This window comes from Meleagris gallopavo, chromosome 5, assembly GCF_000146605.3.
Source record: "Meleagris gallopavo isolate NT-WF06-2002-E0010 breed Aviagen turkey brand Nicholas breeding stock chromosome 5, Turkey_5.1, whole genome shotgun sequence".
Lineage (NCBI taxonomy): Eukaryota > Metazoa > Chordata > Aves > Galliformes > Phasianidae > Meleagris > Meleagris gallopavo.
The window spans coordinates 48,282,867-48,308,603 of NC_015015.2; the positions used below are offsets into that span (position 1 = coordinate 48,282,867).

The following is a 25,737-nucleotide window of genomic DNA, read 5'->3' on the forward strand; positions in this document are numbered from 1 at the left end:
CCTTACAGAAAAAAATCTTATGACTTCTACCTATTACAAAGTTAACAGTTCTGAAGAGAAATAAACAGTGAAACAAACTAGAGAAAATATGCATTAATCAGAGCGAAAAGCATTTCCTCAGTAAAATGCCACCCTGATACAACCTTTATCTTCTCTCCTGACGTTTTCCTCATTCTTCTTTACGTTATTTAATGCCACAGTAATTGGTTTCTAGTCCTCAGTTTTCTTCCTAATTTTTTAGTTCACTCCTTTTAGCCTTTTATTGTATCTATGAAGATTTTCACTTCTGCACCACCACTTCCTCCTCTCACCCCAAATTCTCTTCATCCTTCTTCCTTTTTACACTAATTTCTACTCCTTTTTGTTTTGTTTTTTATCCTTTACTTCACATTTAGTCTCTATTCAGAATATCAAAGACAATATGTCAGACCATTTTCCACACTAACAGATATTCCACTCTGAATCAACTGTGTACACCATGTTTTGCATCGGTGCAGCACCTTCCCAAGTACTCATATCCCTGCTATGCATTTAGGTAAATGGAGTTTGTCGCGCTCAGCTAGAGCTAATCTCCTCCTCAAAATCATTTGCAAAATAATTCCATGCACACTTCTCTACTCCCGAGCAGAGATCTGCCAGCAGCTACCTCTCAATTTACCTTTCTCTCTTGCTAAAGACATAGGTTTCCCACACAAGATACTATATCACCACGTGTACCTCAACATCTTAACAGAAAGCCAGTCTTCTCCTGGGATGTCTCACCAAGGAATATTAGCCATGGTTTTAAAGACATCTATTATCCACAAAGCAAGCTCTAAGGTATCAGAAATACTTGAATTGTTCTATTTTTAAATGCACTAAAAGGTACAGATATAGCCACATAGTTTGATACAGGTTCCACTACCACTTGTCAAGGAATGCAGAAAGAGAATGAGAAAAACACCAACTATTATAGTTAACTAATATAGTTAATTCACAAGTGGATGTTAACTTGGGGTGAGTTTGATAAAAACTAGATTATAAATTTAAATAGTATTATAAATAAATAATAAACAAGCTGATGTACCTCATTATATTATATTGAAAGTCCAAACCGAAGAGAAACCTTACCAAGGGCCACCTGGATTTTAATCAGATTGCCTTAATAAAATGAAGAAACCAAAGATCAATCAATTTGGAACTTCACAAAAACTGACTGACAGATAACACAGCGTAGATGCATTTAGGAAAATAACTACACATCTATTTAAGTACGCACAGTATTACACCACATAAATAAATGCACAAGCTTACTTCAGGTCAAAGTGATTTTACATTATCTTTAAAGAAAGTGGTGATGGTAGGACTGCACCAAAGTAACTTAAGAAGCTAGCAACTGAAAAGTTGGGAAAAGTCCTAATTTCTCCTCAAAACATTCATTTAGTACCCAATATTCCACAATCAAAAACTGACTAAAGAACAGTAGAATTAAATCTGCATCAAGTCTGTATCTCCCTTTAAAACAGACAACGAAATCTGCATATACACACCACAAAACACTAGAGAAAGCAAAAGCAGAGGCCAAAAAATTCTAGCTTCCCTTAGCACTTCGATGACCTCAAAAAGGCATTTTAAAGGCCATCCATCCTCTTTACCCCTTAGTTCTCCATCTGCAAAATAAAAACATTTGTCTCAAAGCTAAGTTTCTGGTCAGCATTACATTAGTAGGTGCATTTACTAATTGACTTCACCTAGAAAAAGGCCACCTATTTCAAAACAAAGGAAAATTTCTAGCAATAATGTATCATTACAGTCAAGTACACTAAGTAGAGGAATGTTATTAATGTCTGTAGGATCAGAGGTGAGAAAACCACGCTTTACAAAAAAATTAATTTGAATCGCTGAAAACTTTTCATTTATATCCTCATCTCAATCAATATAGTGTATAAAGAATTAAGATAGAAGTTATTCCTAATTGGGTATATGTTTTTAGAATTACATGATTTGAACATATAATGAAGAAAAGGCAGTTATGGCCTCTTCATATTACATCTGTCTTCAAGCAAACTGTTGTGTGCCTGATCTACTTTTATTAATAAGAATTACCTTCAGTGCACAAAATCAACTACATGTAATATCATATGATTATTTTTACACAACCTAGATTTTAAAGCAACATCAATGGGAGAGAAGAGATTGTCTTATATATGGTTTACCTTTTCAAAAAGCAGAGTATGTAGTTACCAATGTGTGATACTCCATGTTTTTAAAATTACAGTCTTTTGAGATTTGTTTGGCATGGAATGAAAACCACTAACAAATTGCTAGTGGTAAAATATTGCATGAACATTGTTTCTTGCAAAACACTGGAAATAACTATTGTAGCATTACTCAACAGTTAGGCAACCTCTGTTTACTGTAAGTATTAGCTCCTTGAACAACGTGTCCTGCATACGTAAATTCATTCCCTTTGGATCCAAAATCCCAGATCCTAACACTTGGATCATAAAAATATATAAAAAAAAAGTCTTCTTGCTAGCTGGTCTAACTGTAGCTGGAGGAAATTGTTTACATCATATGAATAAAAAAGCTATTACAGAGCTAAACAGAGCCATGCTTATTTTTCAAATAATTCCTCATGAATGCATTTCATTTACTGCAGAAATATTTGTGGGTTTTTTTGTTGCATATATACATGACAATCAAATCTTGTAGTGACTCTTAGGAAAAGCAAGCAGAACATTCTCCACCATACATCCCACTGTCTCATTTAGATCCATGCAATTGTGTTTGAGAAGAGGGCCAACATACTACTATTCTCTCCATGCAAAATGGAAATAATACACTAGGAAAATAATTGGAAAAAATTGAAGAAACTCCACAAGCATTCAATGCTGTGACAGCATAACAAACTCATTTCATTTCTCTCCTCCCGCATGTAAGACTAGATCCAGCAAACTAAACATCAGCTCTTCTAAAAAGGCAAAAAATCAAAAAGCAATTTTTGTTCCATACTTTAACACTCCTTTATAGTGATGTACAGTAGACAAAAACAGACTTGGCTTGTAACCTTTGGTCTAATTTCCTCATTTTCCTCTCACAGGGTTTTTGTTCATGATTTTTAAAATTTTTTGTTTGTTTTTCTGTAAAGATACATTGGAATAAGTCATCTGAATAAAAATCTTTCCAACTCAAAGTCCACCAACTGATGTCACTACTTTGAGTTTCAGATTCACTTACCCTAAACAAGTCTGCAGATGACACCAAGTAGAGAGGTGCAACCAACACAATGAGGGGAGAAGATACCATTTAGAGGGACCTGGACAGCCTAAGGAGATATTTAGCTCATGTAAACCTCATGAAGTTTGTTAAGAAAGTCAACTACAAAGTCCTACGCCTGGGTCCTGTTAGAGTTGGTCTAGAAGAGGGCTGGCATACTTCAAAGAGGACAGGCTGAGAGAGTTGAGGTTCTTCAGCCTGGAGAAGACTAAAGGGAAATCTTATATTGGTCTTACAGTATTTAAAGGGAGCTACAGAAAAAAACAGGGACGGATATTTTATCAAAGATTGTAAAGATAGGAGAAGGATAATAGTTTTCAGCTTCAAGAAGGTAGATTTCAATTAGTTATTAGAAAGAAAATCTTCGTTCAGAGGGTAACAAGGCACTGGAACAGGTTGACCACAGAAGTGGATGCTCCATCCCTGACTATGTTCAGGGTCAGGTTGGATGAGGCATTGGACAGGTTCATCTTGTGGAAGATATCCCTTAAACGGTTGGAGGTGTTGAAACTAAAAGGGATCTAAGGTCCCTTCCAACACAAACCATTTTATGATTCTGTGATTTCTAATGAAACTTTATTTTATACCAAACATGGACTTTGCAAACAAACAAACAGTGTTGATCTTCTACAGAGCTGTCTGTATTTATATTTTTTGTCTTTCAAACCATCATTACAAGTACCTGATTAAGTATAAAACCACAACTCTTAGAGAAGAATTTAATTACTTCATTGTGGTTGACAACTAACATGCAGAAAATTAATTTAGATAGTACATTAATCCCAGAAGCTTAACAAAACTGGAATGCAGGAAAGAGCACAACCATCTTTATTGTTAACTGAGAGGAAAGAATGTCACAACATATTTAGCACACAGTATGCCAGCAGCAGTAAAGCAGAGATGGGAGTTAGCACCTGCTTAGAAAAGGAAGAAGCAAGCTAACTCTGGGAGTTGGGGGAATTCCCCACTAAACTATATAGAAAGTAGGTCATGTTTCTTTTCTCCATTCTCAAAAGAGTAAACAATTCTGAATCATATATGAACCATTACATTTAATTTTCTTAATCTCTAGCAGCTCCCAGGAGTCTGACAGGCTGAAAAAAATCTGGATTTTACAACTCTGGCAATTATCTTTGTTAATACCATAAACTTCTCTGTATCCATTCGCATTATCATTAAGGGTTTGTCTTTCTATTTTACTCCCCTTCAGAATTCTCCCTCTACCCCTTGGCCTTGATTTAGTATTTGCCTGTTAAAATTTACTCCAGATAAAACTTGGCACACAAACACCTTACGCATAGGCTTTAGCTAAAATAGTACTTCAATATTTTTGCAATTTAACTCTTGCCAGGTGTTGCTAACAGGAAAAATAATCAGGCTTAAATGTCAGAGGGGTCTTAAAACTAATAAATGCAATAGCTTAAGCATCCCACCCAGAAACCTAGGAAAACTAAATACCTTCTTTGTGCGACCTTAATAGTTAATTCTTCTCTGAAAACTGAGTTAGCACATGAAACAATCAAAACTTTATATGGGGAAAAGAAGATCAGCTTGATAACGTGCAGCAAAAGCTACCATCTACAAATAGGAATGGCAAAGCAATCTCATATTAGCGTTGAATTTAAGATCCCATTTTATAAAGTAGTAGGCTAAATGTAAAACTGATTACAACACTTCTGTGGAACAGATGGAATATTATAAGTCAAAACCCAAAGCAGAGGCCTAGTAAGACAATGAACCACTGCAATTTTCTTTGGGGATTAAGTGCAAACTCAGGGCAATTATCACTGCTGAGTGGAGGATGGGCAAAACCACAGGGACCCATAGGTCAGGTTGCAGGAAAGACCAAGAGACAACCAGACAGCATGTAGGAGGATTTTAAGAAAGAAATTGAGCAGAGAAGACAGAAGTAGTTCCTTGTCCAAGCAGAGTTCTAAAGCAGTGAACTTCTCATGTTTACTTCTTGCATCATTCAGGGAAATGCAATTTCAAAGATATTCTTTGTACATAGACAAAATTGCAACAGTGATTATATTTCATCATCTGTTTGCAAAATCAGTCCCCTCAGATATTCACTAATCACCCAGGATGAAGAGTGAGAACTCCACAAAATAGTGCAAGTCTTACACCTGAGTACCATCACTTCCAGTGCAGAATATAATAGCATTTCCCTTCACCTACTGAGCACCACATTGCTGTCAGAGCAGCAGTCTAAAGGCAGATTCAGGCCAGCATCTTCCCATGGAAAGTGCTTCCCTGACTTGGTGTTGACTTTACTCCACAATTAAGCCTTGACTGACCAATTGAAAGACTCCACCTCCATCACTGAGTGAGGTTCACTCCCACATTCATAACCCTCTATGAGCTTTGTGAAAAAGTTCCACTAATCAGGGGGGCCCAGTGCAGTTTATACATTTGTAGGGTACCTTGCTAGAGCAGATAGATCTTCAGAAGTGTTCTTCAACTACTGAAGTTGTTGGGGTTTTTTGTTGTTGTTGTTTGTGGAGAGCCACCTTGGCAGTGCTCTCACAGCTAAGAAAGTTGCACTTGCAGGGGTAGTCCAGAGCAACAGCAAGTTAATAGCACTAAAGGGCCTTAAATATAGCTTTTGTCATCTAGGGACACTGGCATGCCACAGGGTTGAATTTCTGGTCTAGTTTTCTCAACCTAGAGCTTTTCTACTTAAGAAATGTGGTGTTTTCTTATGTTTCTACTAAGCATATGGAAGACGACAGCAGAGGTAATCTTGTGAGACCCACAATAACAGAGAGAATACGATTTATAAAGAGACAAAACATAGGCAAGAAACAAAGGAAATCATCAGCATGGAGTGATGCCAGTTACCAGGAATGGTGGTGGATTTCCAGATAAAAACCTTGTGCAGGCAGTAAAATTGTGAAAGCAATAATTGAGCCACCATATGGAATTTATAATGGAAGATGACAAAAATCATTGTTATAAAATCTGTGAGGGGAAAGATCACCAGGACACTGCTGTTGGAGCTGACCATAAAAATATTCAATAAGGAAAAAGGAATAAAAACAAGATCATTTGTATATTTTTTGATGCAGTAGCCATACCCTCACAGACACGGCACTCATTGAAGGAGCAACTAGAGTGAGCAGTGAAATGAACATAATGGATTGTTACAGAACAAGTGCATAAACTCCAAACTAAACGAACAATATGGAGAATGCAAGTGCCATGTATTGTAAATACCATTTAATCCATGTGCTACAGAAAAATTAATGGCTAGACTATTAGCTGCAGTAGCAGTAAGAGTAAGCATAAAACAATGTATCTTCATGTAACACTGGTAGGCCAGAAAAAACACACAACCAACAGCTCTTGCTGTTCTTGAGACTGTTGGTAAAGACTGCTACTAAAGGGAAAGCAATCCATAGAATGAGTGAGCAGATGCAGGAATATTTATTACAGAAAGAGTTAGAAACTCAGCTTTCATATTTACTGTTATATTATTAAGTCAGCAATCATTTCAAATCAAGCTAAATGGCAGAGCAAGATGCATTTAATTGCCAGCCCTATTAATGCAGTAACAAGACCAGGTGCTAATGAAATGCTGTTTGGAAACATATAGGTCAAAATAAGTTATTGATAAGAAACCCATAGAACAAGTGTCAATAATTGGTAGAAGACGACAAGAATTTATTTGAAAGAGATCATAATCCCATCAGGTCTCAACAGGCAATGTTTTACAACTGAGAGAAGGTATGCCAAACACAATTAGGGAAGCACAACTCTTGCTAAATTTCCATTCTGAACATCAATGATGCAATGTGAGGTCTACAAAAGTTACAGTAATCTCTACACATTATACATAGGACAGAAAGCAGAAGCAACGTAACTACTTTTCTAAGGGTACAAGAATATAGGACCAGGTTAGAACCATTCTCTGCTTTCCCCACATAACCATCCGTGGGGCATGACTACCATGTGAGCAGAAACCCACAGTTCACTTAAGGCTTATCTGCTGTTCAAATATCACTTAAGTAACACTCAATCCACTTATGATACTGACTCAAGTGATAAATGTTGTGTATTAAAAGCAGGCGAGACTGTCCAGATCACATAGTTGTTTAAAAAATGTTTTACTCCAATAGCCTCAAAGGTTTAGAAGATTAGTAATACATTCACATTACATAGAATACTTTCAAGAATTTCTGCAGTTCGTTAATGATTAAATAATGTTTAATCTGCTAAACAGGGTGTCTGTACCCTTCAGAGATTGATGGTTTTGCTTCTTAGTGCACCTCTGGCTAACGTGCCACTGGAAGATAGAACGTTCTTTGCCCACGTTCTTTGGTCAAAATGAAATTCCTTCTGAAGTGATATGCTGTATACTTCTGGTGGCAGGTCTTCATTAACCTCATGTTTGTAAGAAAAACCAACACATATTCATGGTTTAAAACTAGTAATAACGATACTGCCTTCGCAGTTCGCTGAACTGTATAAGGGTCACAGCTCTGCTGATGCCCTTTTTTTTTTTTGTTGTTGTTGTTGTTTTACACAGCTGACTACAAATAGAGAGACTCTTAACAGCCAAATTCTGAGATCAGGCTCTAAGGAGCTGCAACATCAGATGCTGCCAAACAACATTTGATTCCTCTATTGTGAAATGCCAGGTTGGTTCTGGGGAATAGAGAGAAGCCAAATTGAGTTTAGAAAATTCTATACTGAACTATTGTTTGGTATCAAATAAAAGATCTCTCCTGCTACTGCAAATCACAGGGCATCCAAGGACATCTAATACTATCTTCACTTCCTACTGTTTTTGCAAAATACAGCAACAGAGCTACAAGTATCCAGAATGTGTATGAGAAAGAAAAGAGATCTCTTTGTCAAGAATATAAGTTAAGAAGCAGAATCTCACGTGTAAAAAGAGCATTAAGATACTTTTATCAGTTTTGAACTCTCCTGTACTCCATACCAGTAGTTCTCACTAAAGTAATAATCATTGCATCTCCAACATATTTCTTCTTGCGCAGTTCTGATATTAGAAGAGCCAATAGATGTTGTAAGCTGAAGGTCTTGTCATCATAAAAGAAATATACTGCAAAGATAATTTTTATTTGCTTGAAGAAGTCTGATAAGCACCTCTGTTGCTGGCTTATAGATAAAGCTGTCTTCCACAAATAGAGAATCAAGCTAAATTGGCCATGATATAACGAAGACAGGAGAACACTGATGCACTGAATAAGTTCTTACCTGTATGAAATGGAATGCCTATTACTTTCATGAAAGGGGAAGTACAGAAGTACACTGTTAGAATCATAAAAGCTATATGACTGGAGATAGATTCCCAGGAACGGCCAGCTGTGTTTTGTTTATGACATATAGATAGATATTTCTGGTGCTGGTACATTGAGTACCCTTCCATTTGCCTCTAGATTCATTCTGATGAGAAATATTCTTGCAATAAGAGCAAGATTTCCAATAAATACAGAATGACCTGATTATCTACAAATCTGTTCAAAGCCTGATTTGCTCCTGAGCAATACAGCATTTTTATCAGGTCTGCATGCAATTTAAATGATCAAGTCTTTCCTCCTAACTTCCTGAAGATAATTTAAACATCTAAAGAAACTGCTACTCATTTCAGCTAGTGAAGTTTCTGGCATGAAGTGCAAGGTATGACATTACAACCAATTCATTATTGTCACAGAAATAAAGCAGCTCCTTTGACCTAATAACTGTGCACATTAGAAGCAAGGCTTCCTTGATTAGCAACATAAATTTCACGTTGCAAAAGAGCTCAAAATGCATACATACATGCTTTTAAGTATCTTAGTTTCTCTCATCTTTAACTTCAAAAACGAGGACAGTTGTGTAAAAAAAAAAAAATAATTTATTTCCAATCTTTGTCACTTGACACAGTTTGTCTGTTTACAGATACTGTGGGAAGCAATCATGAACTTCATAAAGAGATGTGGATAGGCATCCAGAAAGCACAGTACTAGAGTAATCTTACTAGAGGAGCTGTCTACTTTTTTTTAATAATGCAGTAAAATGACAAAAATAGCAAGCTTTTACATTGCAAAAAGCAGGATTAGGAAAAATGAAATGACAAATGCCTATATATTCAGATGTATGCTGAATATTTGATCCTTTTTCATAAGGTGCATTAATAAAGATCTTCCCTTAATATATTCAGTGAGGTGAAGCATCTAATCAGTCCAGGAGCAATTTCTAGTAGCGCCCGAAAGCATATTCCCAGGAAAGATCCTGAGAACACTGCAATATATGACAGTAATTCCCCACAATATTTTCATAGCCTCCAGGGATCTGTGGCTGAGTAGCTCCTGAATCAGAAGAGGCGTCTCTATCTTTAAAAGCCTTGAACCATGCTGTCTTTTCATCTGTGATTTTTTATATCTGAGCATTTTAACAAACGCAACATCTCATAGTAAAGAACTTCACAGCATAACAACAAAATATGAGGCAAAAAATACCATCTTTTACCTATCTTGAAATCACTACTTCGCATAGCTATTCTGAATAACTTTTTCTGTATTGCCAGCAAATATCTCAAAGTTCTCTCATTCTGAATTCTAGATCCCCTTATTAATACTGGTCAGTACAGACCCCAAGACAGATCCCCTCCTTCCTCTGTTTTTGTTTTTATTGTTTGTTTGTTTTGTTTTTGTCTTTTAACTAACCTTTACATATGTCGATCCTTGGAAGCAGTGAAATTGCTTCCGATAAATTCTTTGCAATACCAAGCAAAACATTCTTAGGAATACCAATAATCTCATACAAGAAAAAGCTCACTCACCTGACTGATGATAAGGGCATCTAGCTACAGAATGATCCACCTCAGGAAGTGGCCTACATCCAGGATTTCTTCTTCTTTTGGAAGCCAGCCCTTAAATGAGCCCAGGGAGGGGTCAACCCAGGGTCCACCCTTTCCAGTCACATGGAAAGTACAGGTGAATTGCTTGCATCTGTTCTTCCTTGGTCAGCCACTCATCTTCACCAGGTGCTCAATTACCAGTTCAGGCTGTGACAAAATAGTTCTCTTACAATGTGTGAAGTTTTTTTCTTTTATCCTCTGAATTCTTGGCTTTTTTAAAGGCTTTCAGTAACCTACAAACCAAATAGACTATATCAACTACAATTTCATTATGCATAAGTTTTCTATCTTTTCTAAAGAATCCATGTTGATTCTCAACCAACGTACAGTATTCAACCCTGTGTTTTCTGAATATTCTAAATTGTTTCTAAGGATTTTACACTAAATGTAGATCATCTCTTGAAACTTTCTAGAATCCTTGGGTGAACACAATATACTGTTGTTCATTATTATCAATTTCTTCTGTAAGCACTTATAATAAAATCAGCTTTATGGAATCTATGTGTGTCCTGGAAACAAAAAAGTTTGTATTCGTGAGTCCTTATACAATCAAAAGGTTACAATCATTGTTGGGTTATTGGTTAATAGCTAGAGCAAAACCTAACAGAAATAAACGGCATCTGATAAGCTAGGTTTTTCCTATCTCTAATGATCATGTGGAGTCCTATAGGACACCAACTTCTTCAAGTTTTATTTACTGTGCTCAAAAGTTACATTAATTTTTACATAGCGTACATTTTTCAATACATTTACATATACATAGCAACCTTTTCCTTGCCCAAACTTGAGATAAACTCCAAGCATCATGATAATTAACCTGTGAGTCTTGAACTAATTCTTGCAGCAAAAATGTATTAAAGGCACCAGCAGTATCATCACTAACATTTCTAAATCTCCACCTCTACCAAATTAGGTGAGCAAACTCTGTAAGAAATAGAGTGAATGCATTTGTCTTTAATTATACTAACCTTGTTCCTATCCTTGAAACCATTCCAGAATCGGTGACAACCTAGGCTCAACAAGCCTCTCTTAACTCTGTTGTTTTTAACCAGAAACTGAAATGTAACCCAGTAAAGAAAATGAAGAAAATGTTATTGAGACAACATATTAACAACCAATCTTTCTGATCTCTGTTGGTCCTAAACAATCAAACAGTGCTGGTGAAACCTCTCTCTTTTAGGCCATAATGTCACCCTAAACCTAAGCCTAAAAATTTTTAAATCAAAGTCACCAATTTGTGTAGTAAATCTGAACATAAAGTATTTGTTCTCGCTTATGGAATCTTTAATCCTACTTCTGCTAGTCTAGTGGAATGCAAGAATAAAAAAGCTTTCTACCTTCCTTTCTGAAAATCTGATTTTGAAAAACGGGCTGTAAAATTAGCACATACTGTAGACAGAGGATTAATCTGTACTGGAATACCTAATATGAAGCATATGCCTCTGCCTGTACCATTCTACTTCAATCTCAGAAGACCCCACAGAAAACTATTATAGGTGCGTTTTTTCTAGTTCTCTACCCTTATCCCGAACCTTCCTTAAATAGAAAAATGCTGTCCAGGAATATTGAAAATAAAATATTTGCTTATGACTTCATCAGTCTTCTTTTAAACCCTTAAAAAACAATCAAACTAAATCAAACTTGTTACAGCTCTCCTTTCCAGACCTTATCTGTCACCAGTTCCTAAAGGAAAATTAAAGATATTCATCCCCAGTTATATCAGTATTATTATTCCTGCCAATCACAAGGATTTGACACTAAAAGAATTTATCAAGTCTTTTTTTTCAAATTCCAAATCTAACCACAAGGTTACCTGTCCCCAGCAGCTTCAGAAGAAAACTATTTATACATTCTCTTTTCCATTCTCAGTGGCCAGGCAAGTATCTCACTTTAAGACGACATTTTCAAACCTTATTTGCAAATTCTAATCCAAACCTACTCTTTGAAACTTTCTGAATTAAGTTCAAGAAATGGCAAACTGCATTGGCCACTAATTTTTCTTTTTTCCAACAGATTAAATATAAGTTAAAGAACATTATTAAGGCACTAAGTCAAGAAAATCTGTTTTTATAAGTATGTTGGACTATGTTTATATGAATCTTTTAAACACTGAAATAGTGTTCAGCACTAAACAAACCATAAATAAGGGTAAGGTTTATCCTGTGAAACACACTGTTTAAAAGTCAGTCTTGGAGAAAAAAGGATGCTGTGGAAAACTTAAGGGAGGACACTGGCAACGTGATGTCACTGCAGGATACTTGACTGATATTGTTAAGTGTTTGTATTAGATAGCAGAATCCTTTATATCAAATTCAGAAGTTAGTTTGAACTTAGTAGGCAATCCATAGATGGAAATGAGAGATAGATGTGAGAACCTTCATGTATCATCTGTGCCTTCATTTATTAAATAGAAAAAGAGTGTACATACATATCTATAGCAAAAAATCTGTGGTTCCAGCACATGAACCACATTCATCTACGTCGTTACATCATTCTGTCTTACACATTCCACAGTGATGACAGAAACAACTGTGAAAGTGGCTGTAAAATATTGGTCAGTCTTTTACTTCAACTGTATCTCCACTGCTAACATCTGCCAACTCAGAAACATCTATTTTAAATAGCATTTTAAACAGCAGAAAAATTGCACTACACATTATCAGTTGACAAAACTGAAAGCAAAATGTTGGAAATTTCTGGTTGGGTGGCTACCATGTTGCCATCTAACAATTACTCCAGCTACCTCAGATCAAAAGTTATGTTTAAAAAGTGGATGAATTTCAGATAAATACATATTTAACTTATGTTAGCTTTGCAACAGCTTCTGTCTCTGCATGGGTGTTGCATCAGTCACACAATGACTTACAGTACTACCAGAACATAAAGTTTTAAATTCAATTGGAAAGACAAAAACTCATCCAAAACACTGGCATTGGAATATTAAGTAGACCTTGTAAGAACTGCTTCCATTTTCTAGGGAAAGCAATTTATCACTGAATTCATCCCATAGGTATGTGAGTACAACTTTACATGTCAAAAGTGAGCTCCTTGACTTTCTTTCACAGGATTAAGTATTTGTTAAAGCCACCTATATTGTTGCTAAGAGAAATGACATGTTTGTCAAGGATATGCAAGTGATAATTGGATATTCTTGAAAATAAAATAGATTTGGTGTCAAGATTTTTTGTTGTTTTTTTTTCTTCATTTTCTGCAGAATCTTTAGTAATAGATACCAATAAAACACAAAGAATTATATAGCACAAACTCAGTATACACATAACAAAGGGCTTCTACACCTTCTTTAAAATCTTCCTCTGAAGCTCAATCATGTGAGATAGAAATATACATTTAAATCTAAATTTTTAAAACCTTTACACAAATGTAAAATTAATCTCTTTTATTTCACAGATGTGTTTAAATACAGCTTTCCTCCTACAATAGGGAACATTGATGCAGATTCTCAGCTCTTCACAGCTCACTGCGGCAGTGTACTTTCTCTGTTAGTCATTCAGATTGCTTACAATATACACTGGAATAAATGAACTGGGATTTAGGTTTATCACGCTCAGCTGGTGGGAACATGACTAGAAATCAATTCCAGAGGTTACAGAGTCCTATAAAAACTTTATAAAAAATGAAGAGTCTGTTTTATGCAGTGTTTAGAAGGGAAGTGCGATGTTACTGAACTACTTTGTGTGATGTTAAACTGTACTATAGAAATATGCAGACAATGAATTAGTAGAAATGAAACTGTTACTTCAAAAGTCTGATAACAGTATCATTCTAAACTATTTCTTACCTAGAAACACATGGCCATTCCCATCAGCTTTCCTTGGTTCCTACATGGTTTATGACTGTTGGACTAGACTGCAGTCCTGTACTGTACTCAGGTTTTTAACATTGACATTTCAGACAGAACTTTGCATTCTTTAAGCATTACATGTATTTTTAAAAGAATAAATTATTTAATAAATAAGAGAAGGGAAAAAAAAGTTTTGATGTTGTTCTGTAAACATTGCTTTCAGAACAGACCAGCTACAAAATTTTTAATAGAAAGCGTTGAGTATTACTTGGTATTTTCATGCTTTCAGATGCCAAAGTTCCTTAAGAACCTGTGCATTAGTTGTAGACATGACCTCAGCTAACCCAAAGAAAGCCACAGGCACGTCTCCTTTCCCTATTGGCAGCTACTTTAATTGGCAGGTTCACAATGAGCACTTTTGTTTGCATCCTAAACATTCAGAGCACAATTAAAAGGCTTGATACTTTCATCCTGAAAGTGCAGCAATTAATAGAATTAATATGTTGGGGTTTTTTAATAGGCCAAGTCATTAAACATTAAATAGCATCAAACACTTAAGGAACTTGTATTACTAGGACTCAAAAGGTTGCCCACTTAAAATTATATGGATTTAGTTTGGTTTAAAAATAGACATTTTGTTTATTTTCCATTCCATTGCTCTACTATTTGGTTCTTTTTTCTTGCAAACATTGTCTCTGAGTATTTTACTACCCCCTACTGTATGGAGAGAAAATTGTGCAATACTTTGCTATAAACTATATGCTGCAAGAACCCCTTGAGAGCTCCCAATCAGTTGGAACAATGAGAAGATGGATTCAAAGTTGTTGGAGTTACGGGATCCAGTTTGAATTGTCACATGAAGTTCCTAGAGACTTTGATGTGAAAAACAGAGAACAAAGTTTTCTTGACAATCCTAAGGTAGTAGATCATTACTGTAGCAGCAAAGCTATTGGGTTTTTAGTGCATATCAGCATATTTCCAAAGCAACTAAAAGTGCTTTGCGAAGCAATGAGTCAGATTCTGGTTCTGCAGTAACCACACACAGGGATTTATGTTTTTAGGAACTATCTGTCCAAGAGAAGCATACTGCTATATAGGCCTCTGGCACTAAGTGGTTTGGGAAGCCAATGAATCAGGTTGGACACTTCGAATGCCATATGAGCAACAGTTGGTGTACTACTGTATACCAGCACAACCCACATGAAATTTATTCACTTGGGCGCTATGTGATGTGATGAAACTCCTCATTCTGCTGAACTTCACTGCCTCTCTTGGTAAAAAGCATAAGTTTAAATTGCTTACACACTTGCACAAGATAAAGCACGTTCCACATGCTGTTTGTATGTCAGTAAAAAGGCACAATCAAGCATTGCTCACTCACTTTCTTCACAAAGTGATTTGCCAGTAAATCTTGTTTTTCCATCCTCTAAGAAAAAGGGAGTTAAGTTTGTGCCCAGTGGCATTTCCTCTCCCACTGCAGTTCACACAGGATTAACCTGAACTATTACAGACTGGGCTTTCCCTGATGTCAAGGCTGGTTGGTAGCTAATTTGCCACCAGCCTTGCTAAGTAGCAAGGTGGTCTTCTTCCTGGACTGCCCAGCTATTTGTCCTAGCCACGCTGCCTGGGAGGTAGTCCTGAGTTCACTGAGTTTCTTCCACAAGGTTTTTGTTGTTTGTTGGGTTTTTGTTTGTTTGTTTGTTTTTAATTCATGTCTTGTTGAAAATATCACATACCTATCTTCCTTTCTGATTTGGAATGCAGTAATTAGAAATTAGAAACTGTTAGTTTTCTACGAGAGAGGAAATGCATTTCCCACACAGGTATTTTCCATTGACTGGAAGGGTAGTTTATACAGCTTTGCTTGAGAAAAATATTTTAGGCATATTTTTCCCACATCAAACTACAGAACCTTGAAATTTTTTTTTTTTTAATTATTATTATTTTTTTAAGTCAGTACAGGTTAGACTGTGAATTATTGTCCAGATATAACAATTATAATTTTATATATGTATTGCCCTGTAGTAGACCATATCCTAAATGGGAACTCACAGAATCTGAAATCAATTCCTTGGACCACTAAGGAAATGACCTGCTACAAAGCCTTGTCTAGCACAGCTAGAATTACCTAAAATCAGTTGTTTCTTTGGGAGTCTAATAAAAGTTCGTAAATATCTAAAGGGAAATGGAAGGCAAACGTATGAAGCCAGGCTCTTTTCAGTGGTGAGTACTGATGGACAAGGAGTAATGGCCTGAAACTTGAACACAGGAATTTCCATACTAACATGTGGAAGAACTTATTTACAGTAAGGGTGACAGAGCACTGGAACAGGTTGCCTGCAGAGGTCGTGGAGTCTCCTTATGTGGAGATGAAGACTTGTCTGGATGCCTACCTGTACAGAGTACCTGCTTTAGCAAAAGATTCAATGATTGCTTGAAGACCCTTCAAGTCCAAGTGATTCTGGGTGAGCATGGACATCAGTCCATAGATCATTTCTATTCCTTCAGCACTCTTTCATCTCTGAGCAAGCCACCACTCAACCATGTATATTCAGAATGAGACATTTGTAAGGGCTACAAAACACTACTAGCACATGATTTCAACCACTACAACAAAACAAATTCAGCAGGTAAAGCAGACAGTAGTCCAAATTCCATTTTAGTAGCTAAAACAGAAATGATAATCCCTGTATCTTGGATCTTCTGATTAAATGTTAGCACTTGTTACCAGCAAATGATAAAGGTACACCAGATAGAGTCTATGTGAAATATACTATGAAAAAGATGGATTAGCCAGAATGTTTTATACAGCCAACACTGTAAATCTAGTCATATCCAGCACAACTTCTCTAAATTTCTATTAAACAGTTTTTATAAGAATTAATGTATTTGCCCATATCTTACTGTGATGTCAGATACATTATTTGACAAATTCTTTTTCAATTTTATTTTTTTTTCAGACCCTTCAGTTAGCACTAATAATAAAACTGCCTTATTCTGTCATTTAATTCACTTCCTATTTCAGGAAAAAAAAAGTCAAGACTAAACATCTACCAAATGCTATTCCTCTCCAACTGGACATGACGGATGGTCTGAAGAGCACATAAAAATTAAACAAAAAGTGCATTGTTCCATTCCAGATTTTTCAGCTGGTGTAAATCAGCATAGCTTCGCTGATGCCAAAGTTACAGAGATGTACATCAATTGAGAATCTAGCTATTCATCTTCAGGAGAGAGATATTTTCACTACAGTTTATGTTCTTTGCCTTTTCATACTCACAAAAACTCCTGCCCACTTTTCTGCAATGCTCTCCACATCCCCATAAATGATCTGCACTTTGCTTCAGCTCCTTATTTCCCCTAACCTGTGAAGAGATCCTATAAGGAAGATTTAGGATGAATGTGACTGGTAAAGTTCTCTGTCCCAGACTGCCTGAGATCCAAGCATCTTCATTACCCAGTGTTTGAACTTCTGCTTAGGGAAATATGTCCTTAGCAAAGAGGATACAGATAGTCTTTGTTCATCCCTTCTTGTCAGTTGATCAGATCCCATAATGCTGAATGCTATACAATTTATAAAAACACAGTAATAAAACTAATTAATCTTAATTCTTTTTAAAATGCGGTTTTGGGAAGACCACCATTTTCCACTGGGCTTGATCCTTCTGGTGCCCATTCATTTGGTGCCTAAATATCCAGCAACAACCTATGGCAGGGATCAGGTACCCTCCTTCTAACCACCTGGGAAAATACAACTATGAGAGGGAAGGAGCCTTCACAGTGTTAAACCCTGGAGTTCCCAGACTCATAGATCCTCTTGCTGACATTAGCCAGTCTCACACAAAGACAGAAATGTACCTGCAGTCCAGACTCAGGAATACATTTGGATCACTAGTCCACTTCTTGACTTCTGCAAAGGAGCTGGGAAGGAGCCAGCTCTTATCATTCATCTCTCAAATGCTCTATTCAGATTTTTTTTCCCCTCACTTGCTGTAGCATCACAGGTTGTTTGTCTTCCTGCATCCTGCCCTGCCTCTCTCCCCATGATTCTTTTCTGTCATTCCTCTCCCCTCGTTTCAACCACAGCCCCTCCCAATCCAGACTAATGAAAGCTTTGTTTTCATTATATAAGCCCAGTGTATAATCAAATACATTTATAAAATAACAAAACCATGGAACTGACAAGACATGTGTCTACCATCACCCCATATCCAAACACTGAGGTTTGAGCTTGGCTCAGGCATCCTTGAAAATGCCAAACACGGATTTCCACAAAAACAGAGAAATGGATCCATAGCTGCTGTAAACAGAATAAAGGTGCATTGTTTAAAGTTGCCTAGCAAATGCACACAGTAAATCATAGATGTCTTGAGAAGAAAGTTGCAGACTTCAGTCTGACAAACACTTAAGCACATGTTTAACATTAAGCAAAGGAGAGTCCCACCTCAAGCAGGACATTCACAAGCCTGAAGTATCACACCAAGTATTTGAAGGACTGAAGTCTCAGTCTTGAAGGCTATTTCTGTTCTGAAAACTGGTCCACATTTAAACCACAGATATCTCTGTAATAACTTGTACTGGGCATGTTCAGACAGACTTCTTTTTTCCTGTTTTAATTTTTTTAAGTGCAACATTAAAAACTCATTATGCTCTCCCCCAATTGAATTCAGTTCAACTGCTGAGGTCTAGCAGTACAGGTGAAAATAGAGTAGAACCTAGGGAATCATCCAGGCTAGATTACAGGAGAAAAACATTTAAAATTCAGGATTTCTCATGGAGTTTCAAAATAGAGGGTCAATATTATACAGCAAGCTCCTAGCCCTGCTCAAGACACCTGCCCACACACAAAACAAATGCAAGCCAACTCTGTCCTAAATACCTGACAGAGCTGGACTTTAAAACACACTGGCAGACTCCAAGGAAACCTCTTTCTTAGATGTTTTCACACCACAGTGATGCAGTGTGTAGCTTGGGAATCAACAAAGTCCCATTCCCACCTCCAGAGGTGACTGCAGATGCTGAGCGCTGACTTTGTACAGCTGCATTGCTCACAGTGAGTGAGTTGCATGGCTGCAAGACCACATTTTCATCAGAGCAGAGAACTGAACTGTAGACATGTTGAGAGGAGAAAAGGAAAAACAAAACAAAAAAGTACGATAATAGTGGTAAAATTAATAGAAAAAATAGGGAATCAAATGCAAGACAGCAAAAGTTCAAAACATCAGCTTTCTCATTAGCACAACTCTTTTTGCTTTACAGGTGCATTGGGTTTGTTTGTTTTTGAGTTTATTATCTTAGCTGTTTTTCTTATATATTTTTACATCTAATTTTATTTCCAGAATAGTTTTCTATATGGTAATAAAACACTTCTGCAACGTTCCTTCCTGAAAATGCTAACTTGGTTTTTATAGAACGAAGGGGACAACAAGAAGCGTAACTATTATTTCACAATAAGTAAAGCTCTCCTGCTGGGTCTCTGCTCATGATAATATATTATGGGAAAAAAAGAACTACAAACATATTACTAGCAGTATAATAAATAGCATGTGCAAAATGTACAGTATAGTAAATACACTACAGGGATTACTTAGTGATTCTCTTCCACTCCATAACCATCATCAACCATCTTCTGTGGTTTGGCACATCAAATATTTGCTATGTACTTTACTATTTTAACAGCACTGCAAATCGTTGGCTGGACACCAAACAAATGCTGTACATTATTTTGTCAATTGTTGCCTTGTATATTCAACATCTGACCTTACCTCCCCCTACAGTTCAATGTGTAGAAATGCCAATAAAATACATGATGTTTATTTCCAGTGGCTTTTATTATTAAATAGATCTGTCACACTGACAAACCAAAAGATTTCTCTCTTGGAGGAAGTCTCGGAGGAAATCTACACCATTTAGAGACAAGGACTTTGGAACTATGTTTGAGAATCATTTCTGTTAAAAAGCTGTTTCGTAAGTTGTGTTAGCACATTCAGCTCTATTATCTAAAAAATAGTATAGTATTTTCTGCACTTATGTGGAAGAGCAGAAATACAAATTACCCTCATGCACTCCTTAAATGTATCACTGAGGAAAAATACACCAACTACTAACTATTAATCAGTAGACATGCTACTAACACAAATCAGAACCTAGATGGAGCAATCTATGCAGATAAGGACTGGAGAGGGGAGAAGGAGATTAAAATGGGAATACTTATCCTTGCCAGAGGCTTGACTGAACCTGAAAATCTCAGAAGCTGAATTTCAGAGTAGCTTGCAGTACTGAAGGTGGATCAGTCCTGAGATGATGTCAAGCAGCCCAGGTTCTGACTAGTAACAGACTAGAAAATGTACTGGAGGGAGAATAGAGTTCCATCCACCTGTCCAATTTCTTATTAGCAGTTGTGACATTTTCTTACCAGCTCCAAAAGACTTGCATGGCATGGATTCAAGCTGGAATCCACAGCTAGAAGATTACTTGATGATAAAAACAAATCCCAAACTTTTCATCCCATACCTGTTTTTAAAAAATTTAAAAAATTTCCTAAGATAAGTAATAAAAATGAATTCACAGAAACTTAAAGGGGAGATATAAAGAGATATGTTTGAAATGAAAAGATACAGCCCATGTTTTATTCTGAAAAACAATATCAGGAAATCAAAATACATGAGGCATACATAAGCATTATACAAGAACTCTATTATTGCTATTATATGCCGGTCATAATGTAACTAAAAAAAACTTGTCAGGTCTCATAGATTTGAGTTCCTATGGAAACCACTTTTATTAAGTACTGGTTTTAAAAAAAAACAAACTGTTGTTTAGAATATTTCAGTTCCTTCTAGGACACTGCTTTTGCTGAGATACATTAACATTAGCTAGTAATAACAGCTCTCATAGTTCAGCACAGACATTTGGGGTTTTTGCTCTTTTTCATGAAAGAGAGCATTTCTGAGCATTACATCAGCAAAGCTTTTACCTCATCATTCTGAAATTATATCAGTGAAGAGTACATGTGGCATCTAGCCATCTCTATCTACATTCAATTCCAGTCTTCCATTAAAAAGTGCAGTTACAGCTAGTGCATTTCTGGAGCATTTAAATTATCACTGTCCTACGTGATATAATCTCTTTTCTAAAGGTCAGCTGAAAATTCAAGACTCTCCTTCCTTTCATTTCAGAGTGTATTTAGAGCTTCACAGTCAACTGTACATTTGTTGAAATAACTCATTGTAGAAATGTGGTCAATTCTATTAACAGATGTGATACCCAAGCACCAAAGACTGACCCCAAGTTCTGCTTTCAGTTATTTAACTCAAGGAAAGTAGCCACTCTATCACTCTTCTGTTAGCAGATTGATTAAAAATGGACTCTTGCCGATGCTAAACTGATCCAGTTTGAGAATAGATGTTAAGTCCAGACAATTCTTTGAGGAGACTGTTTTCTCCTGTGCCAGCAGCTGAGCTTTCATCTCCAAAAAATATGTGAATATCCAAAGTGCAGTGTTGCAAGGATAAGTTATAAATTCAGAAGCAAATATTACCTGTTACTGCAACATGAGACTTAAACAGCAAAAAAGTTCAAAGAATAATCTTTAAGAATTAGAACCTGAAAGTCATCTCAAATCATGTTAGCACTGAACATTAATGATCATCCATAACTGATGAACACTATTTGCTATTTCAGTGACAATGAAATATATCTTAAGCATGTTAGAAAAATTTCCACTTTCTTTTGAGAAGGACTTCTCATTTTAGTACTTCAATATGTCAATAACTATTCAGCATTACTGTCAACAGCAAAGCAGCCCTCAATCACTTATAGCTGCTCTACAGTTCTTTCACAGGCAAATTTACAAAAAGGTTTTTGGCTCCCTAAGAGTTTGCAATCTTAGTTAGGAAACAGCAAATATAATCAATAACAGGAAACTGCAAAAAGAAAGACAGAAAACCTTGAAGACCCCTAGATTTTTGAGGTCCAGAAAGACATCTGACTTTTTAATACAGGCCACAGAGTTTCATCCCGGTACTTTTGCACTGAGCCATATCATTTCTGTTTGAATAAAATATATCTTCCATAAAGGCATTTAGTCTTACTTAGAAAAGTCAAGAGAGAAAGAATTCACTTCTCTCATGGGTAGTTTGTTCCAGTGGTTTAAGCCAACAACGTTTCCAGAGCCTACAGAATGAAGAGATGCTTTCTGCACTTATATAATTCAAACTCTCATCTATGCAGACATAATTTCATTAAAGTCAACAAACCTTAGTCATCAGTGAATTAAGCCAAAAATTTTGAGTTCCATTGACTGACTTTACAGAATATCACCAAACATTTTTTCAAGCCAAGAACCCCCAAGATATTTACTTGTTTGACAGGGAAGAGATGCATACCAATTTCTCACACAGAACACTGAAAAAGTTTGGGTTTGCAGCGAGCATGGTAAGTGTAGCTCTTCAAAAATGATCAAAAAATATATGGCTATACATTAATGGCCAAAAAAATAAAATCTCACAATGGGTCCAGTACAACTTGGAAAGATAATCAAACACTTATTAAAGAACTAGGTGATGTAACTGTGGATGTTAGCATGGAAGAGAAAACACACTGGATGGTTGTTCTCAGTGCAAGATCATCCTTCTCTTGTGCTTTGCAAAACTTTTTCCATTTACTCACTTATCTAGGTGAGCTGATTTGAATTTCTTTCTTCAGTATAATTCTACTAACACTGTCTTCATTCGTTACCTTGTAAATATGGATGTCACAGTCTGTTCAGATGCTTTCAATAAAACCATTGCAGCAAAAGGACATACAAGGTGGGTTCTTCACAATCAAGGTCAAGAGTAAACAGTAGGTAACAACTCAGAGCTAGTGCTATTGCAAGCACCTTCTACCACAAAAAGTGCTAGGGAGGCATCCAACTCCTGCTTGTCTTACACAGCTGGCTTTGTGGATGTAAATGGAAATTACAATGCTTCCTTGTAGTGTAAGCTCAGAGAAACAGCCACTTTTATTGGACAAAAGTTTTAGTTAGCTGAGAAGGGGTAGAGTTAAAGATTCATTGGTATTTGCAGGATGTAAGAAGAGGAGAGCAGAAAAGCAAAGTCTCAGGAGCAAAAACAGGTAGAATGAAGAAGAAATGTGTGAGGGAAATTCATCTAAAACCTCATGTAACAGATTACATCATCTTTGTCTCAGTCAGATCACCCTGAAAAGCACCCTACTTCAAGCTACAAATTTTTTCCAATTAAATTCTATGCAGGGGGCAACAGCACTTTGCAGTCTTTCTAAAGCATAGTATGAAGGCGTACAATGGCTGTGTTTACAGAGAAAATTAATAGGATCGCCAAAATTGCAAACACAGACTACACTCTGTCTACTATGGAAGTAGGGATTATTAAGTATTTCTTCTTGTACCTCATAAAAATGATTCTGCTGGGAATAGGCATGGGGAGAGCAATGTTTAACAGCTTAACTGACCCGCTACTCTACAGAGTTCTCACTGAGAATTCACAAAATCTTTTGCACAAACACAATTACACTTCCCCATGCTTCTCAGGGGTAAACCATAAAAAATTTTGTATTAGGACTGGACTTTGCCTAAACACGGGCAAAGATTTATGAACATGAATATGAGAAACATCTCAATATTGAATGAAAAAGCAGTAATTGGAACTCTAGAAATTTCCTTGCCATTTTGCCTTTAGACACAAGATGGCAGCAAGAAATTCATTTCAAGCATTTGTTTCCATTAACTCAAGTGTTATCTGGCAGTAAATGTTAACGATGTGATCTTGGTTATTGGGAATATTTGATGAAAGTCTCCACAGACACTCACACCCTCACACTGTTCTCCATTAACCTGTGACCCTGAATTCTGCTGTTAACTCCAGTCATAATGACCAAGTACTTACTACATGGGGTGGACAGCCACACACAAAATATATTTATGTCAAATGCAAAGGTCTAAGGAATGCCGAACACAGTCTGTTCTAGTGGCCTTAAGACAGGACAGAAATCTGTCATCAATTCTTACTTCATTATGTAGCCTTTTTTTCTTCCCTAGTATGATTTTGGACGAGGAGGAATGGTTTAAAAGAGGGTAGATTTAGGTTAGATGTTAGGAAGAAATTTTTTACTCATAGTGTGGTGAGGTGCTGAAATAGGTTGCCCAGAGAGGTAGTAGATGCCCCATCTCTAGAGACGTTCAACACTAGGCTGATGGGGTCATAGCAAGCCTGCCTATGGCAGTGGAGTTGGAACTAGATGATCTTCAAGGTACCCTTCAACCTAAGCTATTCTATGATTCTATGAATTTTTTTTTTCCTTCCTACAATTTTAGCCTATAGGAACTACAGACATTAGCAGCCCCAGAAAATTTATTTCTTGTCTTCATTTCCCCTTTCCATAATCCTAGTAGTTGTCTGTCCAAAATACCAAGCTTACAGCTTGAGGAAGACTTTAAGTTCTTTGACAGAAGAAGTTTCTTTCCTTTAAATTCAAAACTGCTTTTCAAAATTACAATGAAATATTATCTAATTTTTCTCTATTGGTACGTGAACACTTGAAAAATTCAGAGCGCTAGTCTGCTTCTCTACAGTTCATCAGTATTTGTGGTATATTCACAATTTCTGCCGATAAAAGGATCTGTTCCAGAGTACTTTAATACCAAAGGACACTGGTCAGAAATTAAAGAACTAAGCTTGCCAAAAGGAAGACTGTGCCATAGTCACAAAATAAACAGAAGAGAGAAGAGACACTTCCTTAGTTCCTTGGTCAGAACTTACTCACACACTCAGCCTCTGAGTAGAGGCATGACCAACCAGCCTGGAGTTCTTTGTGTATGAAAGTGATGTGTGGCTACAGGCAGTGTCAAGAGTTAACTGTGTTTAGAAAGCAACCCAAACCAGCTTAGACCAGAGGACCCAGAGCAAAACAACCAAATTGGTAAGCTTCTGGAGCAATGTACTTCATGTTCAAAATAAGCCAATGCTGCAATCATCTCTCCTCCCCTAATGATGAAGTAACAGAACTTGAGTAAATTGAGTAAAAAAATCTAATAAACTGTAATTAAAGTATCCATATATTCATCTATTTTTAGCCATTTGCCTCCTAAGGATTAAACTTCCTGACAAAGAGATTTTAGTTATACAGCCCTTAAACTGATGTTAAAGCATGTGATGTTAAAGTTATGGTGTATTTCCATAGTCTTTTTAAGCCATTTTCTTCAAACTGCTAGTGATTGATTTTTTTAAGTGTCTTGTTAAAACTAGACTGTTCAAGTCAGTCCCCAAATACTCATTTAATGCTTTACAATCTCAAAGTAAATATTCTGCTTCATGGTAACCGAACGCCTCAGTTGACATTACAAGGATACACAGCTATTATAACATCTTGGTTGGGGCACATATGATATACAAGTACACAAAAATTTGGCCTCATATCTAAAACTTGGTAGTGCTTTTCCCCTCAGAAATATGTATGTCTTCCAGAAAACACACTACACAAGATTAATGAATATTATCTTTTTTTAAAACTTTCATTTTCTCTGTTCAAGAGGAAGAATTTCCAGCAATACAGTTCAAGGACAGAATTATTTACTTAGAATCTTGGAATGCCGGAGATTGAAAACACATTTTCATCAAGATACTAACGGTGAGGTCTGAAGTCTTCAGGAGAAATTCTTAATATAGCCACCAAAACCAGTTTGATTTTTTTACCCTTAATGTCAAAATTTTGGGGGGCTTTATTATGTCTGTTTCATTCTAAATATACCTACAATGACCTCACAGTTTAACTTGTTTTTTTTTTT

General features: G+C 36.4%; 1 long non-coding RNA gene across 1 annotated transcript in view; it reads right to left on the reverse strand.

The window, feature by feature from the left end:
• Positions 1-6,554: 6,554 nt before the first annotated feature.
• The window catches only part of LOC104911240, a 137,604-nt gene continuing 118,421 nt past the window's right edge, over positions 6,555-25,737 (reverse strand). The window contains exons 12-13 of the long non-coding RNA XR_002115423.2: positions 10,052-10,362; positions 6,555-8,484 (exon numbers count right to left, since the gene is read on the reverse strand). This is a non-coding gene — a long non-coding RNA (uncharacterized LOC104911240). The remainder of the gene's footprint in view (positions 8,485-10,051; positions 10,363-25,737) is intronic.